The 25,313-nt window shown below is 45.1% G+C and overlaps 1 protein-coding gene across 11 annotated transcripts in view; it reads left to right on the forward strand.

The window, feature by feature from the left end:
* The window catches only part of LOC149354059 (uncharacterized), a 66,643-nt gene extending 41,662 nt beyond the window's left edge, over positions 1-24,981 (forward strand). For 10 of the 11 annotated variants that reach the window (XM_089583030.1, XM_089583029.1, XM_089583025.1 and 7 more), the window contains one exon: positions 1,539-8,970. The gene's annotated coding sequence lies outside the window, so the exon portion shown is untranslated. Of the gene's footprint in view, positions 1-1,538; positions 8,971-24,648 lie in introns of those variants that run through there. The other variant, XM_089583024.1, reaches the window with a different exon arrangement.
* Positions 24,982-25,313: the final 332 nt, after the last annotated feature.

Below are 25,313 nucleotides of genomic sequence, written 5' to 3' on the forward strand. Positions count from 1 at the left end.
TTTTGAAATTGTCAGTTTCTTCCCGTTTGTGAAGTGGCAACTTCAAAACCCTGTATATAACTCAACTTCTATGATAGGCAGGATAATAATTTTTCCCTTATTGCCTAGTCTGATATCAGGACAAGCCAATGGGATGCGTCCTAGCAAGTTTCGTGCTGCAAAATTCATTGAAAGCTCTGGACAAAAAGTTAAAGAACATATAAGTGCACAAGGACTTGTTTTACCTAACATTAAATTGCATATTTGGAATCAGCACGCAAAAATATGTGTTTCTTGAAGATTCCATTGTTATGGCTTCATTATCAAATTTTTTTTCTAAGACCAGCTTCCCCCCTGAAGCTGCTCGGGTGTCCACCAAGATGAGACGGTTACTGCCCCATTTCCTTTTCTCAGAAACCAAACAAAACAAGTGGGCCGCCAGTGTTCATTTGGTTTGTTGGTGTTGACGTTGTACAGTCCCTTGATTTTGATGGGAGGAAAGGCGCACAACTGGCTCCCGGGGTCAGTGGACACCTCAGTCTCTCATGTAGGTGGCGTTGGTGTCCACCTGCAAAAACCTGCCTTCACTCAATATTCCGTGCTTAGCAGTGCTAACCTCTAGCAATCATTTTTTTGAATTGTGAAAGATATTGGATTTCCAGTACAAATGGGCTTACTGGCAGCAAAACCTCGCCTCAGAGTTTTCGAAGCCATCTAATGATGCGGACTGGGTTAGCTCGGTGGTGCAGCCCGCGACTCCAGTTGTCGCGCTCAAGATTGCACGTAGCACGCGTCTCCTTGTGCTCCACACCCCTTGCATACCACCTTGCCAGCATTTTAATCCTGCGTCCACCGGTGCAGCAGCATCTCGGCAGGCTGCGCCAAGACACTGGGGACATGCCAGTGTGGGTGCTCGGAGAACGAACAAAAGCAGCCCGTAGAACGCAGTTTGAGAATCCCTGTCTTATACTAGTGCTCCATTTAAGTGGTGGTTCTATTTAATCTATTTCCGCTTATACAGATTCTACTGTTGGTGCTATGTTCCTGTACACAGTGATGGTCAGAATGGTTTGAAGAAATAGGCAATGTAGCGCACGCAATCTTTATTAGCCAGCCTTGGCGTCTGTTTTCTCTTTACCCTGGCAAGTATGAATGAACAGAATTTGTGCAGCAAACCTTTTATCTTTTGTGGAGCAATTGGAAGAGCCATGATTTCTAAAGTCCTAGCAGGTTTGCAAAAGTTGCTTTGTTCTCATTCATGAGTTTTGGTAGGGAGCTTGATTTTTTCATGTTTCCTGTCGATGCAAATTTGTTGCAGTTGTATTTGGATGCCATGGCCAACAGTGGCAGTGTACAGTACTAGTTTTGTACTGGGTCATTCAAAAAATGAATCTTGTATTGCAAGACTGACAGAGGTGTTGTCATATTGCACAGAATACGACATGTTGAGCTGTTTTACACAGGGCTAACCTCTCTGCTAACCGCCATGTTTTCACAATGGAATGTCGCCTCTGCTGGATACCTGAAAATGGATCTCTTATGTTCTGTGTTATTTTCAGGTGGTTCCAGCATATTCTACCTGTTGAAAGGACAGATTAACTACTACCCCAGCTTCAGCAACTAGGACATTTTCAAATTGCTGTGTGGCATTTTTTTTCTGAAGCTGCACGCAGGTTTCTGTGCTTGCATGGGCATCGCGTATGTTTGTAACAAGATTTTTTTGTAATTGTTGTAATGATATACAGTGGAACCTCGATTATACGTCCCCCGGTCATGCGACGACCCGCATTTTACGACGAATTTGTGCGGTCCCGGCAAAACCCCCATAGAGACAATGCATTAAAAACCTCGGTTATACGACGCAAATTTTAGAAGGACCCCGCTTCGTACGACGTCTGGCTTGGCTCGTACCGTCCGTCAAAAAAGGTCGTCAGCAAACGCAGGCCGGGATGTGCCGTATTTTCGCGATTCTAACCCCCCCCCCCCTCCCCTATTTGCGGAAAAAAATTTCGGAAAAAAAAACTTTGCATGCGAATCTAAGCACCCCCTTTTTTGCACGGAAGAGAGCGTTGCCGAGGCCGCCAAGTGCACTTGCTCTCTTTTTCGTGGAGCCTGTGCAGTCGGAGTCCCGAGGAGGCGCGGCCTGCGCGTTGTTGTTGTGACTGAGAGAAGGATGAAAAGGAAATTGCACGGGCCTGCCGACTGGCTTGAGCCAAGCCACCACCGCTGCCAAGTGCAGATAGAGGAGAGTTAAAAGATCAGAGGAAAGATAAAGAGAAAAGATAAGACGCGCCTCGCCTCGCGTCGCAGCAATGGCGGACCGTAGGCTGCTGAAAAAGCAGATAAGCGGACGAGGCCGTGCTGCCAAAGCGAGGACAGCGGCGTCTACGGCGCTTTTTGTGTTGCTGCGTTCCGACACTACAAGACAGATGGCGTTCCGACACTACAAGACAGATGGCGGCACAGAACTATCTGCAGCTATTTTTCTTTTGAATGTTTCCTAAATAAAATGTTTTTTTTTCGCGCCCGTTTCATCGAGATTCCGCCACGAAAAGAGGGGCCCGGGGGGGTGAAGGGGGGGGGGTCAGGTCAGTTTAGATTTTTCGAATAAGCACCCTCTCTCACTTAGGGCATCGCGATCGTGTAAAAAAGGGGGTGCTTACAATCGAGTAAATACGGTAGGCACACTATAGCCAGCCGACAACCGGTGCGCCTTAATCTTTCCACCTATCAAGAAAACCGCGCAAGCGAGCCGCTGCCCCGCTGCTCACGGCAGCCTCAACGGCCATTTTATCTTGTTTGTTGAAGACTAGCCCTGTACCGGCAAAATGTGCTTCATTTGTGTTCCGAAAAAAAAAAAAAAAAAAGATGCCGATGAAGTTCAGCCTTTAAAAAATATCACGCTTGATATTCGATTATACGACACCCGGATTATACGACGGTTTCGCGCGGTCCCCTGAACGTCGTATAATCGAGGTTCCACTGTATCTATGTTAAATTTTGTGTGTGTATGTGTGTGTGCATCACCTGGATTCACAGCTAATGACTGCGCATGTTTCACTGCTTCACCCCTGGGCATACTAGACCCTTTACCACGCATTGCTCAAAGACGGCATCCACTGCCACCATGGTATAATTTCCCTGCAGTCTGCGATTTCAGCCTTACACAGTTCCGTAACACAAAAATCCCACAACAACATATAATACAAGAATTTCGTACACTCAAAGAAAAGTACAGTACTTTTACAGCTTTTTACACAGATGGTTCAAAAAGAGATACCTACACTGGAAGCGCGGTGGTACAAGGAAATTGGAATGAAATAGTAAGGCTTCCACACTGTGCATCCATCTTCACTGCCGAATGTTACCTGCCGACAGATTAACTACTACCCCTGCTTCAGCAACTAGGACATTTTCAAATTGCTGTGTGGCATTTTTTTTCTGAAGCTGCACGCAGGTTTCTGTGCTTGCATGGGCATCGCGTATCTTTGTAACAAGATTTTTAAGGCGAAAGCCTTTAATGCCTCATCGTTGTAAGCAGCAGTTGTCGACAGAAAATGTCACGCTTTTCAATTGGTCGAAACTGCTGTGACGTCACAGTGCGCGAATTTCAAACGGGGCCAATTGTACTTTGCCTAGGAACCATGCAACCAATTGAAGGCATCGTATAGTGATGCTCCAAGTAAGTGGGACTGAGCTTAGTTAATTGGTTACTTAACCAATTAGCCTAATTAATCTGTCTCGTCAGACCAGATAAACAAATAAAAGCGAGTGAGAAATTAGTCGAGCTCGAGAATCGAACCCCGGTCTTCGGCGTGAGAGACAAGCATGCTATCCACTCCGCCATGCCAGCTCGATGGTTTGGAATGAACAAAGGCGCGTCTAGTGAATACAGTGTCTTCGCTCACCCTCATCCTCCTCCCTTCCCTTCTGGCGAGGTTTAGGTGTCCACCGAGATATGAGAGACATACGTTTCCTTTCCTCAAAAACCAATTTACCGATGAGCGAGGCGTAGAACCGAATGCGCGATGGCGTTCTATGGACTCCCTGGCAGCGTTGCAAGACGCTGTCGCGTTCCACTCTTAGAGGCGAAGCTTAACATCTTAACCACACATCAGTGACCACACCTTAGGTAAAAAAAGTGCCCCCTTGAATTTTGACGGGTGTCCACCGAGATATGTGAGACAGTTCTTTCCTCAAATACAATTTTCATTTCCTTCATTACGGGCCCTCTTTGTCTTCTTTCACTCCCACTTCCTCCCTTCCTCTACGGTGCTGTTCAGGTGTCCACCGAGATGACACAATTTCTGCGCCATTTCCGTTCCTCAAAAAGCGTTGCGTTCAAAGGGCAAGGCATCGCGCCGAACAGGTGGTGGCGTTCGTGGACTCCCTGGCAGCGCTACAACACGCTGTCGCGTTCCACACCTAAAGGCGAAGCTTAATTAGTATTCAGGCATTAATAGTAATTAACCATTAATTAGTGACTTGTCACCACAGTAATTAGTACTCAATTATATGTGACGCCACCAGTTCCACTGAAGCAGTCAAAGTGGTGCGGAAAACGCTTTCGCCTCTACGCACTTTAGACAGTCAAAGTGCCCCCTGAATTTTTTTGTAATTGTAATGATATTTCTATTTTAAATTTTGTGTGTGTGCATCACCTGGATTCACAGCTAATGACTGCGCATGTTTCACTGCTTCACCCCTGGGCATACTAGACACTTTACCACGCATTGCTCAAAGACGACATCCACTGTCACCATGGTGTAATTTCCCTGCAGTCTGCGATTTCAGCCTTACACAGTTCCGTAACACAAAAATCCCACAACAACATATAATACAAGAATTTCGTACACTCAAAGAAAAGTACAGTACTTTTACAGCTTTTTACACAGATGGTTCAAAAAGAGATACCTACACTGGAAGTGCGGTGGTACAAGGAAATTGGAATGAAATAGTAAGGCTTCCACACTGTGCATCCATCTTCACTGCCGAATGTTACCTGCCGACAGATTAACTACTACCCCTGCTTCAGCAACTAGGGACATTTTCAAATTGCTGTGTGGCATTTTTTTTCTGAAGCTGCACGCAGGTTTCTGTGCTTGCATGGGCATCGCGTATCTTTGTAACAAGATTTTTTTGTAATTGTAATGATATTTCTATTTTAAATTTTGTGTGTGTGTGTGTGTGCATCACCTGGATTCACAGCTAATGACTGCGCATGTTTCACTGCTTCACCCCTGGGCATACTAGACACTTTACCACGCATTGCTCAAAGACGACATCCACTGCCACCATGGTATAATTTCCCTGCAGTCTGCGATTTCAGCCTTACACAGTTCCGTAACACAAAAATCCCACAACATATAATACAAGAATTTCGTACACTCTAAGAAAAGTACAGTACTTTTACAGCTTTTTACACAGATGGTTCAAAAAGAGATACCTACACTGGAAGTGCGGTGGTACAAGGAAATTGGAATGAAATAGTAAGGCTTCCACACTGTGCATCCATCTTCACTGCCGAATGTTACCTGCCGACAGATTAACTACTACCCCTGCTTCAGCAACTAGGACATTTTCAAATTGCTGTGTGGCATTTTTTTTCTGAAGCTGCACGCAGGTTTCTGTGCTTGCATGGGCATCGCGTATCTTTGTAACAAGATTTTTTTGTAATTGTTGTAATGATATTTCTATTTTAAATTTTGTGTGTGTGTGTGTGTGCATCACCTGGATTCACAGCTAATGACTGCGCATGTTTCACTGCTTCACCCCTGGGCATACTAGACACTTTACCACGCATTGCTCAAAGACGACATCCACTGCCACCATGGTATAGTTTCCCTGCAGTCTGCGATTTCAGCCTTACACAGTTCCGTAACACAAAAATCCCACAACAACATATAATACAAGAATTTCGTACACTCGAAGAAAAGTACAGTACTTTTACAGCTTTTTACACAGATGGTTCAGAAACAGATACCTACACTGGAAGTGCAGTGGTACAAGGAAATTGGAATGAAATAGGCTTCCACACTATGCATCCATCTTCACTGCCGAATGTTACGCGATTTGTGTAGCTGTAGATAAAATAGTAAACAACAACCTCGCAAACAGTATTATTTACACTGACTCGCTAAGTGTCCTTACAGCCCTTAACTATAAAAATGCAACCACCCCGCTGGTTGGCGACATCATACACAACATAACAGCCATCGCGCAAGGACAGAACATAAGGCTATGCTGGGTACCAAGTCATGTTGGCATAAAAGGCAACGAAAGAGCAGATTTTTGCGCTGCCCAAGCTCGTGGCAAGCAAATTAAAAATGTAAATATGCCGTATAAAGATGGCGTAAAATTAGTACACCTTAAAGCACGACAAAAATGGCAGTCCGTCTGGAACAAGGAAATAAATAATAAACTACACTCAGTAAAGCCAGTCTTAGGAGAATGGAAGTCGTGTGCACCAGGAACGTTTTAGAGAAGTCGTTATATGTAGTCTCTGTATAGGCCATGCACACCCCACACACAGCTTTTTGCTGATAAACAAGAGAAACCAGTTTGTACATGTGGAGATGAACTGACGGTAAACCATATCTTATTTCAATGCTCTAGACTCAACAAGCTGCGGAAAAAGTACTTTTCGCTGTTTTATAATCTATCCATTCCCTTTCATCCCGCGTTACTCATAAGTGAAAATGCCATCGTTGACATGTTCTGTGTTTTTAGATTTTTAACAGAAGCAGGTTGTCTCAGCCAGCTGTAAATTATGACCCAGTGATTCACGTGATGTCCCTCAGCCACTTTCTCATTCTTGAGAAAAAAGGCTGAGGTTTTTATTTGATTGGTTGGGATCCTCGACATCCTTGCCCAGCCAAGGATGGACGCTGAGGCTACCTGACCTTTTTAATGTTTTTACCTTTAGCCATTCCTAAATCTCTTTTTCTCTGTTATTAGTAGGTAGGTAAACTTTTAGGCCCTTTACACCACTGATCACTTTTCACAATTTTATTAAATAACGCAGAAATTATTTCCTATACCTTGTTCTTGGCGCATGATGGCCTTAGTTGCCTATGTGCCATTAAACACAACACAACGCTTCACCCCTGAGACTCTGTGATGGCTTCCTCTCCATTTGTTTTCATTGTTTTATTTTTAAGATTTACACAACACAACGCTTCACCCCTGAGACTGTGATGGCTTCCTCTCCATTTGTTTTCATTGTTTTATTTTTAAGATTTACACAACACAACGCTTCACCCCTGAGACTATGTGATGGCTTCCTCTCCATTTGTTTTCATTGTTTTATTTTTAAGATTTACACAACACAACGCTTCACCCCTGAGACTCTGTGATGGCTTCCTCTCCATTTGTTTTCATTGTTTTATTTTTAAGATTTACACAACACAACGCTTCACCCCTGAGACTCTGTGATGGCTTCCTCTCCATTTGTTTTCATTGTTTTATTTTTAAGATTTTCACAGTTTGTTGTCTCCTCTGTGATGCGCTTGTGCTCCTCTGTAGTGTGATTGCAGTTCTGTGGTAATATTGTTATACTGACATTGCCATATTGGTCTGTGGTGTGTCCACAACTTGTTTTTGAGGGCAAAACATATATTAAATGCGCTGGAAGCCAGGTCAACTTCGAACCTGTTAGCCCTTACTGTGTCGAAATCAAAAATTATCATTTTTCATCCTAAAAACAAGATATGCCACCTATCAAATGACCTTTACTACAAGTCGAATAGAATTGAAATAGTACACTCATTCAGGACATTAGGTGTAGTTTTCTCTGAGCACATGCAGTGGGATGAACACATTCATGATATATCATTAAAATTATCAAGAGCTATTGGTCTTGTTTACCGCCACAGGAATTTATTGTCACATACAGTGAAAATAATTTTGTACCGCGCCTTATTGTGCTCTCACTTCAATTAGTGCACACTGATATGGGCCACCACAACAAACACAAACCTACAGAAACTGTCAGTACTGGAAAAAAAAGATGCTTACAATAATATATGGGTTACCCTACGGACACACAACCAGGCACTTGTTTACCATATTCAGCATTGCAAACGCCCACAAAATCTATAATTACAGGTTAATTAAATCTTATAACTGAACAAAAAGCCTACTTAAACTCAATTACCCGCTTAGCCTCACTTCAGCATTTCGAGACTCCATAACCACACTGGTCTGTACCTGTTACACAAATTACGGACACCAAATGCTTAATTACCGTCTCCCGCTACTTTTAAACATATTTATTGACTCAAACGTTGATGTCCTTCATGTTCCATTTTCCACCGTACGAGATTTTATAATTGAAAGCACGTAATTGTAATTATACTCATTATTCATAAGCAGCACTAACACCACTTTTGGAATGAAGCCTTGCATTATGTGTTATTTTGCTTTACTATGTGTGTAAATGTTGTATTACGTGTTGTTAATTCTTTTGTTGTACTTTCTTTTTTGTTTCTGCTGCATGTGTGCAGTATGTACAGAGCGCAGTGTTTCTTGCTGTATGCCGCTGCCTGAGAGGTGGTGAGAACTCAGTCAAGCGTCCTCGCTTTCTTTCTCACCACCTGCATCATTTCTGTTATAATGGAAATAAACATTATATTATAATTATTATAAGAAACAGGATGCCAGACCTTGTGATATGTGCACTTCTTGTTTGACAGGCTTGCCAATGTGATATGTTAGTCATTCCGTACCTATGCTGTGTGTAGATATATTGCTTTAGAAACCCAGAGGTATGTGAAGCGTACAGTTGGTAAGCTTTTTTTTCCATCTTGTTGGCATTTTTCACCGCACTCAAATACAAAAAAAAAGCCATGTCGCACACTTCATTTTAGTAATGTTTGTCACCTTTTGTTTTTTATTTGTGCAAATATTGGACATTGCTATTGTCATATACGTTTGTGGGCTTTGTATTGTCTATTCGTGTATAGAAATAAAAGCACTGTTTATCACTGCTTGCAGGTTGTGAGATTTGTTTCTTGGCTGTTGCTTTTAGCACTTCCTTACTCATTGCAAGTTATGGTAGCCATGCTGAAAGTACTAAATGTTTGATTCTCGCTAGGTGTCCTGGGTAGTGAAACTTCGGCTTGAATTGAAACCGTATAAAACAGTGCCATACAGTGGCAAGCTATGTGAAACACTTAGGAAATGCTCTACAAGTCATGAAAAAGTTTAGGGGCACTTTGGCGCTCTAAAAGTGCTACAAGGCGAAAGGGCTTCCTGGTGCACCGTTTTTTTTATTTTTATATTTTATTTTTCTGTTTTTAATGTTTATTTTTTTTCGTTTGTTTTCTTATGTTTATTTTTTTGTTTCTTTTCTTATTTTTATTTCACTTATGAGACTCGTGCATTCACTAGATGCGCCTTTATTCATGCTTAAACCCTGAGCCTTCGTGGTGCAGCGGTAGCGTCTCCACTTATTTTAAGTAGTGACGCCGAAACGCGGACACATTTGCTAACATTCCTTGGTAACTAGAGTATGAGGCATTCAAGGTTTTCGCCTTAAAATGTATAGAAAAGGAAATAGTAGCGTGCAAAAACTCGAAGGCATAAGGAGAGCAGTCAATAGCTTATGGTGCGTGGCACATTGATTCATCAGTTAGTCCCCGTAAATGTGTTTTGAAGAGCGGCTGGAAGCTGTCATCTAATGAAACTATTGCATTTTTGAGGCTGTTCTATTCGCTGATTGTGCATGGGAAAAAACTTGTTTTAAATGCAGTTGTCCGACAGGCAATTTCAGGCGTTTTGAGGCTATGGTTTCTTCTACGGGAAATGTATGTGGGAGGTGCAAGGTAAGCGTCAAAAGTCGTTTAAGAAGACTAATCTGAAGAAGGCAGGATGGAGCTGTAGGGAATCCCATCCTAAATGCTTCTTTAACGCGCTGACACTGCGGTGACGATCATAAGTGTTTAAAATGAAATGTGCTGCATGATTCTCTATTCCTCCCAGTTTCTTGATAAGGATTTTAATAGCTGGATTCCGCACTACCGTTGTATACTCTAAAATTGAGAACACGTTTGAGATATACAGAACTTCTTTCACGCCACTTAGTACATTACGAAAATTTGTTTCACATGGTTAAGTATGCGACCAGCCTTCATTGCTATGTAATCGACATGCTTGTTCCAGGTTAAATTATGGGAACATAAATGCCTAGGTACTTTACATCCTGATATGTGGCTATTTCAGTGACTATTTAAAAAGAAACTATTCGAGATGTTTATCTTTTTTATTGCGAAAGCAATACTAAGCTCATGAACGGCCTTTCGCGTAGTGGCAGCCGGTAGCCACGTTTCACCTTTAGAATGACCTCTGACGTCATACCAGGGTGAGAGATGGGCTACCAAGTCGAGTCTTCGCGCAGCGGCAGCCGGTAGCCACGCGTGACCTGCAGACATGGCGCACTGCGTTCCTTCTGTTGGAGGCACTGCGCTTTTGCTTTCGCAGCCTACCAGGCTTAACCAAAGCTAAGGCCCCGCCAATTTTTTTTGGTTAAAACGAATATGGCAGCATTTTTTAGGACCATGCTATGATCCGGCTAAGGTATGTTTGCAGAGCATCTGTATCTTCATTTTCTATATTTCGATATAGTGCGCAATTATCTGTATATAATTTTACAAGTTACACCCAAACCGATATCATTTATAAAATTTAGGAAACGAAGTGGTCCTAGCACAGACCACTGCGGTACACCAGATGTAACTGGTACAAAGTGACAATTCGCTATTGATGACAACCTTTTGACTGCGGTTGTGGAGGTAGTCCTTTACCCAGTGTAAGATGATGTAAGACAAACCAAGGCAAGAAAGCTTAAGCAGCAGTTAAGAGTGGGACACCTTGTCAAAAGCCTTCTGAAAGTCCAGCAGTACGCAGCCAGCCTGTTTAACATAATCAAAAGGGAAAAAAATGTCATGTGAAAATTCAACAAGTTGGGTCGCACATGACAATCCAGCTCTGAAGTCATGTTGAAAATTGACAAAAAATTGGTGATCCTGCAAATGATGAAATATAGAAGAGTAAAGAATGTGCTCGAAAGACTTGCAACACACACTGGTTAGCGATACTGGCCTGGAGTTTTCAACTTGGCATTTAGGACCATTTTTATGTACTGACACAATGTTCGCTATTTTCCATTCGTTAGGCAGAGAGCACTTGAAGATAATGTCGCACTAAACAGCACAAAAATAAATTTGGCTGAATTAGCTTTTAATTACTCTAAGAGTTTTAGGACACCTTCGTAAGAAATAATTATACCTGATATACTATCAAGGCAATAGGGGATCGGCCCGGCTGTGCTCTAATCAGTAGGGGCAGAAAACATGGATCTAAAGTAATTGTTCAAGTGATTAGCTTTTTCTGTATCGTCAGAAATTAGACCCTCAGGAAACGAGATCGGAGCTTGGAGCTGTCTTTGCCAGTGGATTTTACAGATTTCCATATTTCTTTTTGATTACATTTCAGCTTGTGACTTAGCAAGGCATTGAAGGCATCCTTGGCGTGTTTTGTCTTTGGCTTGATTGTTCTTCCTTACTTGTTTAATTAGCTATATGTTTCGTCATCCTTTGTGCTAATATACCATCAGAAAAGGTGGCCTCTGATTCAACAGGTGCTTTATTTCAGGAGTGAACCATGGTTTGTTATATCTTCTACACGATAAGAATTTGGATGGCACGTGTTTGTCAATTAGAAAAAGTAGGTTGTTCCTAAACAGCACTCATAGCTCATTAATATCAGAAGTACTAGAATAGTCTAGAAACTCTTCGTGGACACCCTCAAGGCAGTGCGTAAATAAACCATAATTACCTTTCTCAAAACAGAACACTTTACGCAACAAGGCTTCAATCGGTGACCAGCGCCAGCAGGAAATTCATGCCAATACAGCATCATGGTCACTAATACTGGGCATGGGAAGATGGATCCCACCACCCTATCAGAGTTTGAGAATATCAGGTAAAGTGTGGAAACGCTGCCACCGCATCGTCTTGTGGGAAGTTCACAAACTCACAAAGGCCGTTGGCAGCGATCATATCACTAAATTCATTTGAGAGGGCGCAGCGAGAGGGCAAAATGGGGGACCTGTGCACCCAACGCACGGAAGGCATATTAAAATCACCGCCAAGTCTCGAATCTGTCGCCTGATTTAGGAGGGCACGAGAGAGGGAAATAAAACTATCTGGACTGCTACAGCTAGGGCTACGATAGAATGCGTCAAATGCAACATGTGTGGCTTCGTGCAGACTCACTCGGGACCACACAGTTTCACAGTCAATATTTGAGCTATCCATTAAAGCTGGAAGTAGCACGTGAACTGCTCTGAAATTGAACCAACAAGCCAGCTTGAGGGTGCAGGCTGATTTTCTGAGCACAGTGCATTTATTAGAGATCTGGTTGAATCATATAGTATCTGAGAAACCAGGGCCAAGTCCATGAGATGGATATGCTTTGGAACTGGCTTGTGTATTCGGCCCCAGGTTCAATCTAGAAACCAGGAAGAGGAATTTGCAAGAAAAGTTGGCGGGGGTTTAGCTTTGGTTAAGCCTGGTAGGTTGCGAAAGCAAAAGCGCCGCGCCTCCAACAGAAGGAACGCAGTGTGCCACTTCTACAGGTCACGCGTGGCTACCGGCCGCTGCTGCACGACGACTCGACTTGATAGCCCATCTCTCACCCTGGTATGACGTCACTAGGCATGGCATGACGTCAGAGGTCATTTTAAATGTCACGCGTGGCTACCGGCCGCCGCTGCGCGACGACTCGACTTGGTAGCACATCTCTCACCCTGGTATGACGTCACGCTATGATGTCACTAGGCATGGCAAGACGTCAGAGGTCATTCTAAATGTCACGCGTAGCTACTGGCCACCGCCGTGCGATGACTCGACTTGGTAGCTCATCTCTCACCTTGGTATGACGTCAGAGGTCTTTCTAGAGGTCAAACGTGGCTACCGGCCGCCGCTACGCGAAAGACCGTTCATGAGCGTAGCATAGCTTTTGCAATAAAATACCCTGGTTAACTTTTGTGCTGCTGTGGAATAGTTATTCCCTATACTTATGCATTCCAGATCAGTACCCCACGTGTGACCTGTGATTTAGGATTAATGGTGCCATAGGGCACTGGCATAGTTATTCAAAATTAGATGCAAGCTCGGGAAAGTGTAGTGTGAATGGAAATATGTAGGTTACGTGAATTTGTATGGAAGCAAAGATTGTTTGGACCATTAGGATGAAAATGTGAAACTGTTGGTGGTGGTGGTACTCTGCTAGAGAATTCGAGGCACGCAGGCACTATGGGTCTCCAAACGACTCCACTCGCGGTCTGTCCATACCGTATGCGGCCAGGGTCGTGTAGGCTCCTGGAGGAAAAACTAGCGCGCCGTCAGCACGTGCGGCATGCGGCTACGAGGGGACAGCTGGACAATTGCGCTGTTTGTTGTGGTGTTGCCACAGAGGTATCCCATTTTTTTTTGTAGCGAAAGCTACATTATCCACGAACTTTAGGTTTCGCTGTGGCGGTGCTCCGAGGAGGCCCAGAGACTGACCTTGAGCCGTTGCCTAGCAACCATCGCAGCTGGCGGACGCCGCGCGCTCGCCGTGCCATCTGGCATGACCTCACACTGCGCACCTCGTCGCGGAGACGCCGTCGTTTGGTACGACGCCACACCGCTTGCCTGGTCGTAGCGCCCGCTTTCGCTACGTATCATAGCCGAGCTAAGCCACTGCCAATTTTTCAAGTGAAAAGCTTCACTAAGCTAGTCAACACCGGGTCTGGCGTAAAATACTATACTAAATACTAAAAGAGTAAAATACTATATGAGGAATGCCTGAGGAAGTTGGACGATAACAGGTGGGCAGCTAAGGTATTTAAATACTTATACAGAAAGGCTGCCGCGGTGGCTCAGTGGCTATGGTGCTCGGCTGCTGACCCAAAGGACGCGGGTTCGATCCCGGCCACGGCGGCTGGAATTTCTTTGGAGGAGAAATTCTAGAGGCCCGTGTACTGTGCGATGTCAGTGCACGTTAAAGAACCCCAGGTGGTCGAAATTTCCGGAGCCCTCCACTACGGCGTCTCTCATGGCCTTAGTTGCTTTGGGACGTTAAACCCCATAAACCAACCAACTTATACAGAAAGAGTAAGGACTCAAAGTAGCGAAAAAGAACGAGAAAACTAACCAGTAAGTATGCCGGTCATGAGGACGGAGAAAGAAAGAGCATTAAAAGACAGGTCAAAAACGCGGAAGTTAAAATTTGGATTAATTCAATCAAAAAGGAACATAGTGTAGGACTATATTGATACTGGAAAAGGCAGATCAGGAAAGAATTTTTTTATGATAACTCAAGAGGCAATGCCCTACTTTTTGAAGCTATGTCAGGGTGTCTTAGAACGCGCAGCTACAAAAAGAAATTTACCGAAGATGACACATGTGCAGTGTGTGGTAGATCAGCGGAAACAATTGAACAAATGTGATGGTATCCATCTGGATGTCGATGCAGGCACAGTCACTCTTCTGGAGGCCCTAGGGTTTAAAAATACCAATGGTCATGTAAATAAATCTGCAGTGGACGTTAGCAAAAAGCGATTAGAGGATTGGTGGCTGAAAAGCAGAGATGTGACATAAGGTTAGAAGTGTAGGAAACTGTAGGTAAAGGAGATGGCGAATCTTAATGAGAATTGACGACACAGTTGAACAAAAATAAAGAAAAGCTAAGCATGGTGGCTATTGCCACCACCCCGTTTCGAAGGGGGCACTCCTATCCATACATTCATCCATCCATCCATGGCCGTCGGAGCGGGAGCGGCTAAAAACCACCGCCAATAATATATTCTAGTTCACTATAACCTCGAGTAACCCCCCGAGAGCACAGTGTTGCTTGGACTTTTGCACTTCAGTCGAGCTGAATCCCTAGACTTCCCTAGTTCGGATTGTCCCCATGTGTTGGTGGCGCAGGGCAGCAGAACGGTGGACGGCGGCCACATTCCGCATTCACGGTGCTCACGTGCTCCGCTTATCTGTGCGACCACGAGCGTTATGGAACAGCTTCACCACATAAAGGTACGTATAATTGTCCGCTCTGTCCACTGCGGTATGCTTCTAATACTGCTAAGGATTTTCATTTGAAAGGAAAGCATCCTAACGAGTGTAGACCCTTTGTGAAAAATGCTGCAATGCCGTTTTCGTATGACGTTTGTGGAAATGCAAGTTTTACTAATCAGTCCCTTTTGATGCTGGACTGCCAGTGCCTGCACGGTTTTGTGCCGAGGTACAGCACGCACAAGTTCAGCACGACTGAAGGTGAGCACTACACGTCAGCGCAGTCTGTGTCCCGTCTTGTTCTCCGTCCTGAAGCGCTGTTGGAAAATTACGAATACCAGCTCGCCCAGTCTACAGTTGTTCAGCATAATTAGCTGTGCATGAAAGGTTATTGTTCTCTTTTGCGGCACGTATTGTGTTAATTGCATCCATTCCTTTGTGCCTTTTTCTCCCATGCTTGCAGGACGTTGCGAAATCTCGCATGGTGGCTTTGAAAGGATATGACAATGTCCCACATCAGCCACGTGGCATGTTCGCATTCTTACTTCTCACTCAACCTCTCATAATTTTTTAACTGGTCTAACCGCTATCTTGCATTGGCGACTATTCCCGTGACCCCACGCACCTGTCAAATAGTAGCGTGCGTGTTAAGCACTTAGTACTCGTTTTACTGATTGCTAAACATGTGTTTACTTGAGCAAAGTGGATTAAGTGGCAACAAATGAAGCGAATTATGGAAACAGTACACTGCATTGTTTGTCACAAATAGGTGCAGGATGCATGCACGCTTGTGCTTCCCACTTTTGAACTACTACATTCAGTGTCCCCTTGACTGTTCTGAACAGGAATCTGTTCAGTGCTGAAATGTGGTGAAAAGAAACTATTTCCTGGTCCGTGCCCTTCAAAATGCACAAAAAAGGCCATAAAGTATTCATCATATAGCTATAGCACGCAAATATGCAGTCCAGTAGCTAGCTGACGATTGACACATAAGGAATGAAACATTCTGAGTAAGAAATATCTTGCCGGGTGCATTTTTCATTTCTTCTGTCACATTAGTCATTTTTCAGACAGGCAGACAGATTGAGGTTGTACTGTGACCCAGGTCATATATAGGGTTGCCGAAAAGGTTTCGATGACCATCGCATCGCCCAAGTAGAATATACAGCAGCTTTTCTTCCATGTCGTGCGTTTCTGCTGCAGCTGTCATCCTTAGTTTTCTGAGAACTGAAGTATGTGAGCAGGTGTAACACAGAAATGAATACACAGTGACAAAAATATAACATTATGCATGTACATTTGTTACAGCTGGCAAAATGAAATAAATCAAACTAATAGTGCCTTGCCTGCAAGAAGTGTGTTTAGTATGCTAAGTGTCGGTGAACAAAATATTAAAAGCGGTGAAATGGTGAAGTGTAGAAGAATACCTTGGCATTCCCGTGCTTTAAGTTTCAGAAGAATATGACTGAATGTTATAACATGCCACTTGATTGTTCTATGCATGTACCATATACACTTGACTAAGGGCCCTGCACTCATGTATGGGCCACTATGCCCGGCTTGGGAGCCACTAATTACGGGGGGGGGGGGGGGAATTTGCAAAAAGCAACTGCAAAAAGCAACGCTACCCTGGGAGCTACCAGTAATGACAGCTGTCTGCTGCTATCATTATCATCTTCAAGCATGCACTGCTATGCAGCTCTGTGCCATTTAAAGCAGAATTCAGATGCATGTGCTCAGAGCCAATGGAAACGGCAGACCATGAACTGATGCCGACTGGACACCTAAGTTGTCTGCTTTTGGATTTTCAATTCTTGGTGTGTGGTGTCTCCAGACATTGTTTTAAAATTACAGGAATTTGAAATGCAATGAATACAACAGAAATGACTTCATATACAAGGGTAGCAAGGATTCGGGCCCAAGCATCACACAGCAGTACCGACGAAGCATAAAGGTGCCTGCAAATGGACAGCAGATATAGTGTCAGGCTGTATAGTACAGTAAAGTAGTTTTCCCGTAATATGGTTGGGAGATTGAACAACAAGTGCCACTTTAGTGTAAGGGTAACACGCTGCCAAAATTGCAAAATAAAAGTGGAGACCTTAGTCGAGTGTATGTGGCATTTCTTTATTCGCTGTTTCTGAGGTTTTATTTTTTAATGAAAGAGTATTAAAAGCCTGATTGGGGCAAAAAAATGTGTCAGTCATAAGATTCGCCAATTGGCTGGAGGGAAGCGAGGTCACTTGTGGTAAAGGCACCAGAGACTTCTAATGCTATTGAATTGCTAACACACTTGGTAATCGGGTGTCCCTGGAAATTTTTTTTTTGAAGCGAAAAGCTTCACTAGGCTAGTCATCACCGGGTCTGGCATGCACCGTGATCAATTTTAGCCACAGCGGCGCATGCGTGAGTTCGCTGCGCAACGTCACTGGAGAGGCACACGTGGTCGGTGGAGCCGCGCTCGGCGGCAACTCCGCCGATCGACCTTCGCCATCATTCGCGTGCTTAGCGAGAGTGCATCGGCGCGCGCTCGGCTTCCTCGTTTGACCTTTCGTCGTAGCCGCGTGTTTACCACAGTTACTACACATGCGGAAAGAGACCTATATAACGCGCTTGCCTAACACCGTTATCGTGGTGCTCCCAGTGCATTGTGCGCGAACTGCGACAGCCATGACGTCAAACAAAGCATAACTGCAGCTTTTAGCTTGTATATCTAGGCTTAACCAGAGCTAAGCCACTGCCAATTTTTTTTTTTTTGTATGCATCTGTGGTTTGCCTTCCTTAGTGCAGTTTCTGTGGTATCCCGAGGCAAACCACATCTTGAAATGTTGGCAAGCCAAAACCTCAAATGGGGCATATGCATTCTAAGGCATGTATCCTTGGCAGAGTTTGTTTCGGTATGCATTCTCACGTATTATATTCTCTGTTTACAGGTTTCAGCGTGAACTTCATCACTCTTTTGGTCCACCTACATTTTGCCTGCCCACAGTTTTATCACAATGCTTGGATATTGCACCGTTGCTGTTGAGGAAACCTGCAAACTGCCTGCATTGTAGCAATAGAATTCTTTGTTCATGTTAATGCTAGTGTCTCATCCTGAAGTACTGCCAGTAGTTAAAGTGTGTGTAGCAGCACATATTTACTTTTTAAAATTGTGCATGTTCCTGAACTGCTTTGTGATGGCATGTGCACTGCTTGGGGATGAGCGTTTTTTTTTCTTTCCCCATCCAGCATGCTCCTTCCTTTGATGCCAGTTTTGCAGACATGCCATGATCTACAATGTGAACTTCTGCATGTTTGTGATTTTTTTTTCTCCTGTTCTTATCTCTAGATTCCTTATGCATACTCTGAGAAGGTTGCTGGTCAGCACCAGTTAGTTATGCTAACTAAAATACAGTTAAAGGGCCCACCGTAACGGCTCTGGCTGCTGAATGCAAGGTAGTGCAGTCAAATCCTGGCCACAGTTCGATAAAGGTGTAAAAACTCCCATGTGCTGCGAGATGTCAGTGCACGTCAAGGAACACGTACTACATTCAGTCTAAATTAATCCGCAGCCCTCCATTAGGGCGTTCCTTGTTGCCAGTGTGCAACTTTCGGGCATGAAACCCTGCGTGCCATACCACAACAGTATGGCTGAGGGTCCAGTTATGTCCGAACGTTGAAGATGTTTGTTTTGAGAATATTTCAAATTGGTTACTAGCTCTATGAGTGCAGCGCTGCAAGATGTCAGTGATGGCCAGCGTGCCATGCCTCTTGTTACCATGGCACTGGGCTGAGGCTACTAATACAAAAACATTTCATCGGAGACACATCCAGCTGACAGTTTAGGACTATGGTTCTTGCATGCGATGCCTTGAAGGTGCACAAACAGGATTTCTTGCAGTCTCAGTGTACATGCTGCAAACATTCTTACAAACGCCCCGGTTCCCACATTTTTTTTGGTTGGTTGGTTGGTTGGTTTATGGGGTTTAACGTCCCAAAGCGACTTAGGCTATGAGAGACGCCGTAGTGAAGGGCTCCGGAAATTTCGACCACCTGGGGTTCTTTAACGTGCACTGACATCGTACAGTACACTGGCCTCTAGAATTTCTCCTCCAAAGAAATTCCAGCCGCCGCGGCCGGGATCGAACCCGCGTCTTTTGGGTCAGCTGCCGAGCACCATAGCCACTGAGCCACCGCGGCGGCCATTTTTTTTTACGTCACCACGGAGAGTAGGAGGAGTCAGCCAACATGGTTGGTAGGGTAAAAAGCGTGTGGAGTGGCTTTCAGCCAATTGTGTTTCAGCTCCGCTGTGCCGTTGGCTGAGTAATATGCATGCAGAATGATCTTTAAAAAATGTGTGGGCTGCTGTTTGGACTATGTACAGCTGAAACAGATGGTCGGGCACATCACCACTGTAGCTGCAGATGAGGAAACATTGTCAGCTTGCTTCCGACTTACATCAGTGATATATTCTCTGAACAACAAATATGTACTGGTTTTATGAGATTACTACTCACAAAATGTCCAAGAACAGTAGTGAAAATTACTTCGGGTATCTTAACAGATGATAGTATTTTCATTGGCCATCGCAGATTGACGAGGTCGAGCCTCGCAAAACCAAATAGTCCATGCGTATTTTACTTCCGTAGGCCTAATTTATGGCTATTTTGTCTGCAATTGAAACCATTCGAGGAATGCTCAAGTCATCAGCCATCATTCTGATACTCATTTTACGATCACTGTTAAGTAGACGTTTCACTCGCTACACATTTTCGTTGGTCTTGCTGGTCGAAAGGCGCCTGGAGCGGTCGTCTTCCTCCACTCTTTCCTTACCTTCTGGAACAGCTTGTGCCACCCAAAAAACACCTGATCTACCCATGGAAGCCTCACCGTAGGCCTCCTTAGTCATGTTGTGAGTCTCTTTGCCCGTTTTACCAAGATTTACTCAAAATGTAATCGCGTATCGCTGATCCAGTAAACGCTCGATGATTCTGCGTGACGAGACGTTTCGACAGGGGTTCACAGTACAAGCGACCTCCTCTCTTCAACGGCCGAGAGCCGACTGCCGATTTTCCTCAGCATTCCCAATATCCCCCTTCAACGATCCTGCACGCGCAGACCACCTCTCGTCCGCCCGTTCGCCCAGGAAAAAACCAGTCCTACTACTTTCAGAACAGACCCTGTACATTGCCACAGCACAGATACAAGCATAAAAGCAACACCGGTGCTGAAGAAATATGTTCACGTATGGAGGCTTCTCTAAAGCGTACAATCGGTAACGAGCGGAGGAAAGCAACGCCACTAAAAATTTTCCGCACGGCCAGGCGCAAGCGACCCAAAGCACGCATAATACCGTGGGTGGCACTGTATTCACGCGAAAATTGGACGAGAAGTGGACCTTCATTCTGTCTTGTTGTGCACGTGATGTCACTGCGGACATCAACCGAGACTTCAACCATGACAGAGTGGGCGTATGGCTTGAGGTTTCACATACTATGCCAGGGCGATCGCTCTCGATCGCCGCGAAAACCGTGAAAGGACGGTTGCAGCGTGTGCGAGTACTGCAGGAGTAAGAGCCGAAGTACCGAACGAGTGCTGCGAAATATCCGTCTCTTAGTACTGTCGGAGGGTCGGGGGGGCGGAACCTGGCTTGGGGGAGGGGATCCTGGTCGAGCCCCTGTAGGATTTTTCCTGTCTCGGCCGGTCGGAGATCGCCGGCAAAACGTTCTCTGTGGTGTGGGAGTACGCTCGACGCCGAGGGCCCACTATTAGTGCACTGAGTGCTCGCCCTTCAAGGAGGCCTGAAAAGGAACTCAGGATCAAATAAAACCAAGTGTGGTCAAAATCCTGCTGTCCCCAATCCCACCTAATTCCCATAACCCAATCCAACTTCCAATTTCCCATCCATTTATCCCATCCCTTCCGCTACTTCCCAGGGGAGATCAGGGGAGTCTCCCCGGGCCCGCTGCCCCGGTGTGGGTCGCTACTGTAGCATTTTCCCTTTTATTTTATTTTTCCACCCAAGGGTGGCGAAAATATATTTTGCCTACTAGCCTCATCTTTTATTTTCCAATTGGGTTAAGCCTGTTGTGCGTAAGCGATGCAGGCGGGGGCATATTATTTTTATTTCGTTTTGGTTGCCCCAACCTACCAAATGTCTTGTTGTGCGTACGCGGTGCAGGCAGGGGCATATTATTTTTATTTCCTTTTTGGTTGCCCCAACCTAACAAATGTCTCGTCAGCTAAGCCCGTTGTGCTTTTAAGCGGTGCGGGCCGGGCACTATTATTTTTATTTCTTTTAATTGCCCACACTAATTTTTGCCTCGTCAACTAGGAGACGGTGCACTGGATTTGAACGTCGCTGCCATGACCGAAAAGGCGCGCACACTTAGCGGACACGACGCCCTGTAGGCGAAAATATAGTTTGTGGGGCACGATATGTCAGCGCGTCCCTTTAGTCCCAAAGGGCTGTTTCTAACTGTTCGCGCTAATATTTCCGGTGGCACAACCGTGCATCCTTTAATTAGTTACTATTTCCGAACAGTCGTCGGTAAGTGCTCCATTACTTCAGTAGAAGCATCAGCATTGCTCTTTGAGATTGCCATGGATCCTAGGCAGTTCAGCTTGCAGCGTTATGCATGAAAGGAGGTTAACTGTAGTGTATGTTACTCTTGAATATAGGCTTCCTTGCATGGTGAGCACAAAAACTATGTAACCACTGAGACATTGCGGCCAGCGACAAAGGCATGCCGTTCAGCTGAAAGAGAAGTCGCTGATGGCGGTGCACCTCAAGCCCTGGAAGCAGCCAGAGAGGCCATGAGGGCTGGTCGATTCGATGAGTGGAAGCATATGAAGGCTGCCGCCCAGCCAGCACCGAAAAAACTTAGCCAATACTCGAGTACGGCCACCATCAATGTGGCGCTCTAGCACCTGCAACGCGTTCCGTGCGGTTCGTCTATGTCGAGCTTCCACACTAGGAGCAGTCTCAAAGCCACCCACAGTCCAGGGTCCTTGGGTTTGAATTTTAATAGTGAGGTGAGTGGAGAATATTGTCAGGTACTGTATGGAGATATCGAAGCCGACTGTCCAGTTTTGCGATACGTATAAGTATATTTCTCTTAAAGTCTGTCCTTTTGCTAGCATTAAATGGTAAAAACTGTCATAGGAAATCAATGTGGAACGTTTTTAAAGATACAGGAAACGTCAGTAGCAAAAAAATGCAAGTGTTTCGAGGAGAGATCTGTGGACATACTGACTGTGGCAGTGCAATCTTACAATATTTGAAAAAAATTACGTTCATGGGAAACTTAGTGCTGAAAAATGCTGTAATCCGGAATTTCCGGTTATGTTCCCAACAATACCAGCTTTTCATCAGCACCACCTACATCTACTCTCGACAACCAGACTACTGATTTTTTGTCTCTTTCCAGGTGATGAGATGGAAAATGGCAACTGCAGAGATTTTTCGATGGTTCAGATCTCAATAAAATTCTCAATTCAGATCTCAATAAAGTTCTTCTCGATGTCAACACTATGTGTTGCAAACAACACTGCTGAGAACACTGTAGTTTCTTCAAAATGTAATTTTAAAAAATGCTGCCACATTTACGGACTCATGCGACCAAACAGGAGGTTTTTTACGGCCAACCCTGTGCACGATGACGTCACAGGTTTGGAAGCAGCGTGGAGCGAAGAAGGACGAACACAGCGCTGTTCGTCCTTCTTCTCTTTCTGCTTGTTTTCTTTGGCCGTGTGCCGTTGCGCTGAAAAACTATGAGTGTAAATCAAGCATACCAACTAGCCCAAGAACTTACTCTACTTCAGCGTGGAGCAGACGACGGCGACAATACACACAACCATCTAGGCATGGCCTTTACCGATAATATTGAAGACCGCAAAGCTCGAAGAAATAGATGTGGGTTGGCCTGTACACTTACATTTAGTGCTCATCCTTTGCACAGCCTTCCACGGGGCTGGACGACTGCGGCGCTATTTGGAGCAGCATGTCAAAGCACAGACTGGCGGCGGCCTGCTTGCGACCGGCTTCGTGAGTTCACCAGATAGTTTTAGCTCTCGTTTAGTACATTGAGGTCCTTGGAGGAATGGGTGGCAGCTGGTGATGCCCTGTGGAATATCCTAATGACTCAGCGAAACACAAGAAAGTGGTTTAACACCAAATTGCCAATGACAAAGAAGCGAGCGACAAATAGAGTAATGCTATTCGGCGCCTCAATTTGTCCCTGAATTTGCGAACACGTGTGGGCTCGGAACATTTCGCTAGGATCCGATGCCAAGACAGGATTTTTTTGATGGAGGAGTTTTCATGACGTCAATAGCAGACGGAAGTTGAAGTCGGATGCTGTGGCTACGCTGTTCCCATGCATGATGTCTGTTAAACCGTCCATATGGCGTGAGGAGAAGCAATGACGAGAAAGCGAGCAGAGATAAGTATATTAGAATGCGTGTTCTTTTAGGTCATTAACCCTCACTTCCTAAAATACTGCAAAAAGCGAACCGCCGCCAAAATTATTTTTATTAATTCAGGCAGTCGAGTTGATATCGACGCAAGAGAGAAAATGTTGTCTAGCAATAACGTATCGGTCGGCATCGTAACTTCAGCGTCGTTGTTTGACGAGATATACCAGACCCATCAACGTGTCAGAGCGTATAAATTGCTTCAAAATTCTACGGAGTATGCATCCTGGAGCAGTAATATAGTCGTCATGGCGCGGCGCATTCTTATTCTCATTAGGATGCGCCACGTAACTGGTGTTGTAAAATTGTACCTAGCGTTCGTTTAGGTCCACGATATTGCGGTGAAGGAATAATATTGGGAACAGCCGGTTACCGGTTGCTACAGATCCAACCAATCTTGGGCAGCAGATTGATTTCGTCTCTTAGCGACGAGCGGCATTCGCCACATGTGCATAATTATTGCACATGTGTTGTTAAATCTATACGTTGGACCGTCTTAAAATTCGAAATTTCAGGGAGGGTCACCCTTAGAAGCCATGTCGAAGCGCGACGAGCTGCGTTCGCTCAGCATCGCCATGGTCAGGCTTCTGCCGTCGCGGCGGGTCTTCGTCAAATCGGCAATCGCGTAGGCTAAACCTTATCAACGAATCGTCGCAGGCACAGCCTGATGACATTTCGAAAGAATCGCTGATATTCCATGCAGCCTTCGACAGGGTGTCCTCACAGCAATACTCTGTTCGCGCAGCCCGGCATTGGGGCAGCGGACGCATGCAGCTCACTAGGTAGCCTGTGTCGTCATCACTGACGTCAAGGAAAGCCTAGCTCCGGGCCCAGCTCGGAAGTTCCGATACCGATTCAAGGTTTTTGCTAAACTAAAATATTGTTTGCGTAGTGTAAAAAATGAAGTTGCATACTGAGATGGAAAGCCTTCAACAATACAAATGAGCCATTAAATCTCGGTGGGCATAAAGTCGCCGGAGTTCCCCTTTAATGTCTGAAGAAGTATTATTTTCCGCCAGTCGCGTATTTGTAGTTAAAACTATGCCTTCTGGTCATCTCTGAGGAGATAGTTCCTCCCGCACGAGCTACAAAGAATACAGGGCAAAAGACAAAGAGGGATGGCTCGAGCTTTTCGTTCCATTCACGTTTGCAGCCCCAGCGATCGGAAACTTGGCAGAGGCATCGGGAGGGGCGCTCTTACTGCAACAGACTTGGCTACCAGACCTTTGTTCCCCTTTGGTCCTCAGTGGAAGGCTCATTTTCTTACCACCACGGACATGACCTTGGTCCTTTGCTTCAGCGTTGAACTGCCGCCTTCAGATCAGCAGTGGCCGCCTGAGGCGAAAAGAACGCGCACACCTTGGCCCGTGCTACGTGTTCCTGTTGACGGGACCGAACCGCCGACTTCTCCAAGCCCCTCGTCGTCTCGGTTCGGCACCCCGAGCAGGCTCTCTCGGAATTCTGCGCTTGCGACTGCCATCCCCACCGCTCTCCAGGCCCAAGGTTGCCGATGCCTCGGTGAGTTGCGAACTGGTAGACATCCCTCTGGAAGATCTGTCAGCCGTGTTCCCAGCGCCCAGCACGGTAACTGATTTTCTTACCTAGCATAAATAACAAGCATACACTCGCCAAATTCTTCAAAAAAGAAAACGACGTTTCGGGGCCCGTACAGGTCCCCTTGATCACAAAAGCGCTGCATGGAACGACAGTGGCTTATATACGGTTAAAATTTTTTAGTGAGTGATTATAGATTTCCGGCAGATTACCACGTGTCCTGTTAAGAGCATGCTTTGTGCTATGTATATGGAATGATTCCAA

This window comes from Amblyomma mixtum, chromosome 3 (genome assembly GCF_055824585.1).
Source record: "Amblyomma mixtum isolate Tamu chromosome 3, ASM5582458v1, whole genome shotgun sequence".
Classification (NCBI taxonomy): Eukaryota; Metazoa; Arthropoda; class Arachnida; order Ixodida; family Ixodidae; genus Amblyomma; species Amblyomma mixtum.